This window comes from Mus pahari, chromosome 7 (genome assembly GCF_900095145.1).
Source record: "Mus pahari chromosome 7, PAHARI_EIJ_v1.1, whole genome shotgun sequence".
NCBI classification, from domain to species: domain Eukaryota; kingdom Metazoa; phylum Chordata; class Mammalia; order Rodentia; family Muridae; genus Mus; species Mus pahari.
Window position 1 is genome coordinate 76,020,029 of NC_034596.1, and position 8,883 is coordinate 76,028,911.

An 8,883-nucleotide genomic window follows, 5' to 3' on the forward strand; every position below is an offset into this window, starting at 1 on the left:
TCACTTTTTAGGATGAAGAGGGGAGCAAGTCACTGTGTCTGCTTAGAATCACAGAATGTTTCTGTCTGGTAACAAGAAATAAATACATATCTATATATGTCANTGGAGAGGATATTTAGGAACCAGATTTTAGTGTTCAGAGTAGTTATAGCTGTGCAGGAAACACCTCCTCCATGTCAGAAATAGCAAAGGCAAAGGAAAAGGCTGCTGCACTTGTGTTAATTTCTTTGTTTCCTCTTAGCACTATAAAATATATTTTTTTTCTTCTAGGTCCTAGTAACAATTTGAATGATGTCGGTAAGGATGTACTTCCCCAGCATATTGTAAATTCTTTGAGAGCAAGATACCACATTTGATCTCTGTGATTACCCAAACCTTGTATAGAAGACAGCTAGTACATATTTGCTGAACTGCAGTATAGTCGGTTCCTGGAAACATAGAGTCGTGAGGGTTCAGATTGAACAAATCATTTTCTTGGATTTCTATTTGCAAAATGAGTATTGGAGCCTGTTCCTTTCAGCTCTGCTGTGAATCATGTAGAGGGTATAATGACATATATCTATCTCTGGGGCCTAGAAACTAACCGCTGCTGTTTCTGCCAAGCATTTGCTATCTGCCTCAAACTTGAACTCGATACCCCCCCCTTCCCTCCTGCTTCATGTTTGTTGCTGCTTTGCCATCTTTTCTGTTATACACAAACTCTCAGAGGTTTTTTATCTCCTTTTTCCCTTGAGTTCAACAAGCATTTTTGGAGCACTCTGAGTTGTGGAGAGAGGTAGAATTGGTGAAACAGTCACTACCTGTGGTAGATGCAGCATGTGGAAGAAACCTGTCTCTGTATGGGCTTCAAGGAGGGGGATACACTTGATTATCTCAAGCTAGAATTGCCTCAGGAGGCAGGGACAGGTTAATCTCTGAGTTCAAGGATCGCTTGGTCTTGGTCTACACAGAGATCCAGGCCAGCCAGGGTTACATAGAGTGGCTTTCTTTTCTTTTCTTTCTTTTTTTTTTTTTTTTTAAACAAAAGAGCAGGACACTCTTTTCAAACAGGCAAATGGATATTTAATTTTTCATATATGCTTAGTTAAGTGCCTTTAAAATATTTTGGAATTTGGAAGGAGCTTTGTTTAAGGTTGAGAAAGGTAGGTTCACTTGTTTTAACTCATTGGTTGTTTTGGGATTTTGCTTTTTTTAAATCTGAACTGACCTTGTGCTTTGAGCCTGATTTCAGGATGTTTCTAAACCACATTCAAAGGCTGCCCTTTGGGAATCTAGTGGGTATCAGCCACAGCCTGATGGAAGAAAGAACCCGCACCATCATGAACTGAAGTCAGTTTCCAATACATTCTACAGCTCATGCCTGTTGTTTTCTACCTCACATAGTCCCGAAAATTGGTGTCATCCAGTTTGCAGATGGGAACTGAAAATACTTTCCCTAGACCATCCAATTAAAAATAATAATAATAAAAATACTATCCAAGTGGACCAGAGATCTGCCCTGGTCTGCAACGCTGTTCTTGAGAGATCCTTAGCTGAACCATTTTCCATCCACTGGCAAGGAAACAGAAGCAAAGGAAGTGAAGTTTTTGTTGTAGTTTGACCTATCAGTATATGGTAAAGCTCTACCTTAAAAAAGTGGCTTCCTGGCTACAGATTAGACACGTATGGCTGAGTTCCTTGCTTTCTCTTGTTTTCCTGTCACAGTCATTTTTGCTTTGTTCTCCTTTTCCCCTCATTTCTCCTGCATTTTTCTCTCTCTTCCCTAGGCTCCTATGGTGCTACAGTGTTCCTGGTGTGTTGACTCTTGGGGTGGTTGGCTTTTTGATTTTTTTTTTTTTTTTCCTCTCCTTTGTTAGATGTTTGTTATTTTTGGAAAGTGCTTTAGGAACACTGTGTCTAGATGATGGGTACAAATGTGCTGATGGATTGATTAAGCTCTAAATGGAAAGTAGACTCTCTTAAGTTTACTGCATTGCAGAGGGAGATAGATGCTAGAGTTTGGTCTTGGAAGATGAAGGCAGAAGGGCTGCTAGGATAGATTTAACATTTCTTTCTTTTAGTTAGAATAGAACATTTGAAGACTTTTTCAGAGGAAATACTTTTGGGTCGCTTCTAGATGGCTTTGAATTCCTTAGCCCTGAAAGGGTCTTGGGAGTCATCCAGGTCCATCCCTAAGCACTGGGAAGATGGGGTGGCTTGCTCAAGGAGAGAACCACTGCCTAATGCTGAAGCTGTACCTATCTGTCTACTATCAGGTCCCTGCTGTAGTCAAAACTGCTGTGGTTCTAGAGGGCTGTACGGGGATATGGTAGTATGTCACTAGTTGGTATTCCTGCTTGCCTGGATCTTGGGAGAAAGTGTGATGTCCTGAGTGTATCAACAGCAGTGTATCTTCTGGAGCAGCACAGGTTGTAAGGAATATCAAAGCAATTCAAGAAAATCTCTGGCACATTCCAGTAAGTTTTAGGTGGCTTAAGAGGAAAGCTGAGGGTGATTTTTATAATTAGGAGCAGGTTAAATTTCAACAAAAGTTATTTTTACCTAGGAGTGGTGGAACATAGCTATAATCTCAGCATTTGAGAAGTTGATTGCAAATTCAAGGACAGCCTGGATTACCTAGTCCTCCCCTTCTCTCCTCTTCCCTTCATCTCCCTTCTGCTTCCCTGCTCTGGCCTGCAGTGAAATGGGTAAGGTAATGTTCTATCAAATGTTCCTCAAATCCCAATTGAAGAAATTGTGGCTGTTGAAGCACTGAAATGTTAGTGGCTCAGAGGAAATAGAAGTTGGTGACTGGAAATATCCATAGGAGAAAGAATAGAGTGCATCTACAAAACCTGATATTGTTTATAGGGGATGGTAGGAGGTCCTAAGGGTTTGAAGGTGAATGAGAGTAAGAAGGGAAAATTCTGCAATCCCTTCAAAGATGGTAAGAGTTAGTGAAGGGCCTGGATAGTCATTTTTTGATATTCTCCTCTGGGAACTTTGGACTTCTTGTAATTACATTATGAAATGTAATCAGATGCTTACATTCTGTTCATACTTTAGGAAATGGTTTTTGTCCTTTCCCATCATGTAGCAGTGAGAGTGTTGGTGTAGATGGTTAGTCAAAGGAATACACTATCTTGTTCTACACTCTTACTCTCCCTCACCCTCTTCTATATTAGTCTGAGATAAGAAAAGGTTTCAAATTGGTTTTCTCTTCCCAGTTCCCTTTCCTTGCTGATTAATAAATACATGACTCGTGGTTTATTTAATAATTCGTCCTAAATATTATATGTGAACTGAAGTTAACATTCCAATACCTGGGAATCCAGGCCTTCTGAGTCAGGCCCTTTTGAATCAGGAGAGGAAAGCTCGGTGTGACATGACACCACAACTTCAGCAAGACTGGCATTCTCCACAGGAGTGGAGGCATCTGGGAAAGTGGACTAAGATGATGTGTGCCCGATGTGCCTAGTGAATAGGGTGCCTGCTATTTCATGTTGTCCCACCTATTGCTACTTTCTCAAGCATTGAGACACTTTTGAAGGTAACTCTTGGGCACCTTTAACCTTTCTTAGGTTGTATCATTAACTTGGAAGCATTAATGGTAACAGTAAGCAAACAAACCATATAAACATTGGACTCAAGTTTCAGGTTCTGGCCAAGACTACACAGAAGCCCTAGGTCTAGTTAACAGAATTTCTTCTCATTTTTCTTTTTGGACCAGTTGAACTTCATCAGAATCTTGTAAGATAGTAAAGTCAATAATGCCCCTCCCACTTTACAGAGGAAGAAACAAGCAGAGGTGAGGTAAGTTACTCCCTACAGTTAGAGTTATAGCTTAGGGACACTATGGAAGTCAGGGGCAGAAATGAGTGCTCATCACACTCAGCAGGATGCAGTCCTCTAGGTTTTAATGTCATTGGTTCGTGACTATGAAAGGCTAGCATCTTGTCCTTGTGGGGCTGACCATCTATAATCATGGAACTTATTGATACTGCCCACTTTGAGGACAACAGCTGTGTTCCCAAGAAAGAAAACCAGAACGATGAGTGCAGGCTTTCCATGTCTTCTCTTGCCCTGTGTTTTGGAGGGAAAAACACTGCTTTAGGAAACCTGGGTTACACAAAAAGAATATAAAAGCATTAGGAAAAAATTCTGTGGATGAGATGAGACCTGAGAGTCATTCTTAGAAATAGAAATAGAAGCCAGAAAGCCTTGCTGCCTGGCACAGGTCCTGCTCATCTAAAACTTGAGTTGTTACATTCCTGTGAGGGTGGATGAATGCTACCGTTGAAAATTGAGGCACAGCATACCTTTAATCCCAGCACTCACTTGGGAAACAGAAGCAGGAGAATCTCTGTGAGTTTGAGGACTGCCAGGACTACATAGTGAAACTTTGTCTTGGGGGGAAAAAAAAGGAAAAAAAGAAAGAAAGAAAACAGAGACTTAGTTCCAGTTATTTGTTTTTAGTCATGTATGGTTTTGGTTTTGATTTTTAAATAGAGGCTCTAGGGCTAGAGATGATTCTGTGGTTTGAGCCCATACTTCTCTTTTAGAGGACCCAAGTTCAAATTTGATTTCTAGAATCCACATCACGTAGCCCACAACTATCTAAAACTCTTAACTACAAGGGATTTGAAGCCTCTGGCCTCCATGGAACCTGCATGCACATGCATATATTTCTCCTACAGACACACAAGTATACATAATTAAACGTAGTAAAAATAAATCTTTAAAAGAGTAGAGGATGTAGTAGGTGGCACTATAGTGCATACCTATAATTCTAAATTCCAGTTCTCACTGAGGCAAGGCAGGAAGGTAGCTGCAAATTCAAAGACATTGTGAGCTACACAGGGAAGCCTTGTCTCAAAAATTGATTCATTAATTATATGGTCAATAACATACCAGAAGAATACTGATGTGCAATGGATCTCTCCCAACTCCCAGCAATTTAAGCCTTAGTATTTCTCTAGGGGTAATGATACTGTGCTAGCTAGTTTTATGTCAACTCAACACAAGTTAGAGTTATTTGGGAAGAGGGAACCTTAAGAAAATGCCCCCACCAGAATGTCCTTTGGGCAATGATTGCTAACTGATGTGGGATAACTAGCTCACTTTGGCAGTGCCACCCCTGAATCATATAAGATACAGGCTGAGCAGGCCACAAGGAGCAGGCAAATAAGCAGCATTCCTCCATTGCCTCTGCATCAACTCTAGTTCCCAGTTTCCTGCTTTGTGTGAATTCCTGTCCTGACTTCCCTCAATAATAACTGTACCTGGAAGTGTAGGCTAAAAAATTTCCCCTCCCTCTCTTCGTGTGTGTGTGTGTGTGTGTGTGTGTGTGTGTGTGTGTGTGTGTGTGTGTGTACATGCACAGTCCTGACTCACTGAGTTCAGGGTTGCCTGCATGAACATGGGTGGGAGATTATTTACTGGAGTGTGGATGACTTTTTAGTAGCTATACTACTAAAGAAAGTGATACCCCTCTCCCAATTTGGTGTTGTTTGAAACAGGGTCTTATACTGTAGCCCAGGCTAGCATTTCTGTCTCACTGTTTTTTTGAGTTCTGAGATTATAGGTGTATAGAACCATACCCAACTGAAGACTTTAAAATTCTATGTTAATGCTTATAGATAATTCCTTATTTAGATCTAATTTACTGTATAACTTTTTGTCCAAATTAGCTGGGTTTTCTTGTAGCTGGTGATATACTCTGGGGTCTTGCAAGTTGACTTTCTTCTGTTATTTTAAAGCAGTAACCTTAGACCATCCTTTACATAAATACTCCATTGATGACACTCTGTTTATGTTTTCCCTGTTTTGTAAAGTCCACACCACTCTCTGCATTGTATTTGATCAAATACTAGGTTTTATTGGTCTCTTGGTTCAAGTAGCCGCCTAAGCAATAAGAGAAAAGCCAGAAGCCGGGCATGGTGGCGCACGCCTTTAATCCCAGCACTCAGGAGGCAGAGGCAGGCGAATTTCTGAGTTCGAGGCCAGCCTGATCTACAAAGTGAGTTCCAGGACAGCCAGGGCTACACAGAGAAACCCTGTCTTGGAGAGAGAGAGAGACAGAGACAGAGACAGACACACAAAAGTCATGTTACATTAAATTGATTTGTGTTTTATCTCTTTGAAAAGTTAATATGAGTACAAAGTACAGTGCTCAAGAATATTGAGAAAATGTATATAGTAATTGTTGTTATTTTTCTTCTTGATTTTTTACCATTCAGTTCCTCTTCCTAACAGCAATGTTTGTTATGTGTTATTCCTGAGTGGTTTTTGGTGTATATAAGTGTGTGTGTAACATACATCCTTTAAAAATCCAAGCATGGGCTCAGTATAATGGCATACACCTAATCCTAGCACTTGGGAGGCTGAGGCAACAGGATGAAGAGTTTAAAGCAGCCTGGGCTGCCTAGCAAGGTCAATACCAGTCTGAGCTACAGAGATTATATCTTACAAAGCTAACATAAATTAATAAATTAAAAAATACAAGGGTAGGGGAACACCCTCATAGAGGCAAGGTGGGGGAGATGGGATGGGGGGTTCCAGAAGGGAGACCTGGAAAGGGGATAACAATTGAAATGTAAATAAGGAAAACATCCCATAAAAGAAAAAAAAGTCAAAAAATACAAGTATACATCCAATTTTTTCAGACATTAAGAAGGCATTTTATTTTAGCAAAGTTTAGATGCCCCATTTTTAAGTAAGCAAACAGTATTTTTAAGTGTACTACTAACTAATTTAGCCAACCTCCTTAACTTTCAGATTGTTCCAGTATTTTTCTTTTCTAAACAATGTTCTTGGGTGTCCTACATATGTATATGCTATTGTACACTTGTGAGTTCTGATGATAGATCTGGAATTGAATCAATAAGTCAGAGAATATGTTCTTTTTTGGGACCTGTGTTATTAAGTTGCCTTCCGAAGGCATTATATATAACATAAAAATGTTGACATTATCTTCTGTCTTGACCAATTCTTCAAAAAGTGACAGTGATCTTAAAAAATAAAATTGGTGTCCTGAGACTAGAGAGATGGCTTAGTGGTTAAGAGTGCCTATCAAGTAGCTCACAACTGTGTTCCTCCAGTTCCAGAGGATTTAACATCCCTCCTCCAACCTCCACATTCAATATATACATACCTATACACAGAAAAAAAACAAAAAAACAAAACAAAAAAAAAAACATAGCCAGGCATGGTGGCGCACACCTTTAATCCCACCATTCGGGAGGCAGAGGCAGGNGGATTTCTGAGTTCGAGGCCAGCCTGGTCTACAAAGTGAGTTCCAGGACAGCCAGGGCTATACAGAGAAACCCTGTCTCGAAAAAAACAAAACAAAACAAAACAAAAACAAAAACAAAAAAACGAAGAAAAACAAATTATATATATATAATTTAAAACAATAAAATTTAAAAATTTTTTTGCTTCTATAACTTCCATACTTAATATCCTTGTCAGTTTTACTTATTTTTCAAGTAGACGTTCAACTCCTTGGCTTAACCTTCTTCTGAACCTTTGTCTTGATTCACCTGTATATGGTAAAACCTCCCTGCTTCCTCTACAGCCCCCTCCCCTCCAGTACATCATTTAGGACTCAGACTAGCATCAAGCTCCTCTGGGTAGTATTGTTTAACTCCTGATACTCATGTGCAGAACACCTAAGGCACTACCTTACATGAGTGCACTCACCACTTAAATATGTATTGCACATGTGCTGTGATATGGCACATGCAGATGGCATCCTTGATGGTTCCCAGTTGTTGCCTTAAAGAGATGACTAAAGAATTCCTCATAGGGTTATTTACTGTGGATTTACTGAAATGGTAGCACTACAAGGCTCATTGTTAATCTATTAGTAGCCGCCTAGAGCTCTAGTCATATCCTTTAACATCTTTAACCTCTTTGACTTTAAACACCACCACATCTTGTAGAAAAGCTGCTTGACTGTAGCAGCAATGACAATAAGGTTACTGAGGAGTTAAATAGGTTGGGCACTTTGCTTGAATCAAAACCTTTCACAGAGAGAAAACTGGGCTAAGAGCTACAAGGAACAAATATTTCAATATAGGCATTCTCATCCTCCCGTTTGCAGCTATATAAATGTGAACACGGTCTACATATGCATAGACATACATACATATGCATAGACATACAGACTTCTCTGTGAGCCACTCTGTCTACAGCTGTAAAGGCTCAATTTAGAGTCTGAGTAAAAGCCAAGAATCAAAGAGGCTTTTGTCACAATTGTCAGAGGAAAAGAAATCAAGACCAGTTATTGGCTAGCTCTGTCCTTGATCCCTGCCTAACGTTTACTGAAGAATCTCATAACTGCTCTATTTTACACTGAGAGAACTCATGTTACTTCTTACAGTTGTCTTCTCTTCGGGGGAAACATGGGTTGACTTCAGACATATATTAAAGTTGAGTCTGGTTATCATCTTTGGCCAAGACTCAGGGAGTCCTTTATTAGGGTTATAAATGGGGGGCCCTCTGATCTGTGCTTTTAGAGCTTTACATTGAGTGTATGGAGATATTTAAAAATGAATTATGTTATTTTGAATACCTCCTATAAACTAGAGTATCTGAGTAACTGATAAATAACTGAATAAAATAGGTCCACTTTATGTTTTATCAATCCAGCATCTTCTCTAAAGACATTTAAAAAATAATCCTTAAATTCTTGACTACTACTTGGTTTTGTTTGTTTGAGACAGGGTCTCACTGTATAGTCTTGGTTGATCTGGAGTTCCCCATATAGACTAGGTTGGCCTTGAACTCACAGAGACCTCCCTGCCTCTTCCTCCTGAAAACTGAGATTAAAGGTGTGTGCCACCACACTGGGCTTGATTTTAATTTTTTTCTTTTTCTTTTTTTTTTTTTTTTTTAAGATTT

At 39.6% G+C, this 8,883-nt stretch overlaps 1 protein-coding gene across 2 annotated transcripts in view; it reads left to right on the forward strand.

Moving 5' to 3' along the window:
* The window catches only part of Susd6 (sushi domain containing 6), a 97,327-nt gene that overhangs the window by 32,500 nt on the left and 55,944 nt on the right, over positions 1 to 8,883 (forward strand). The window lies entirely within an intron of this gene.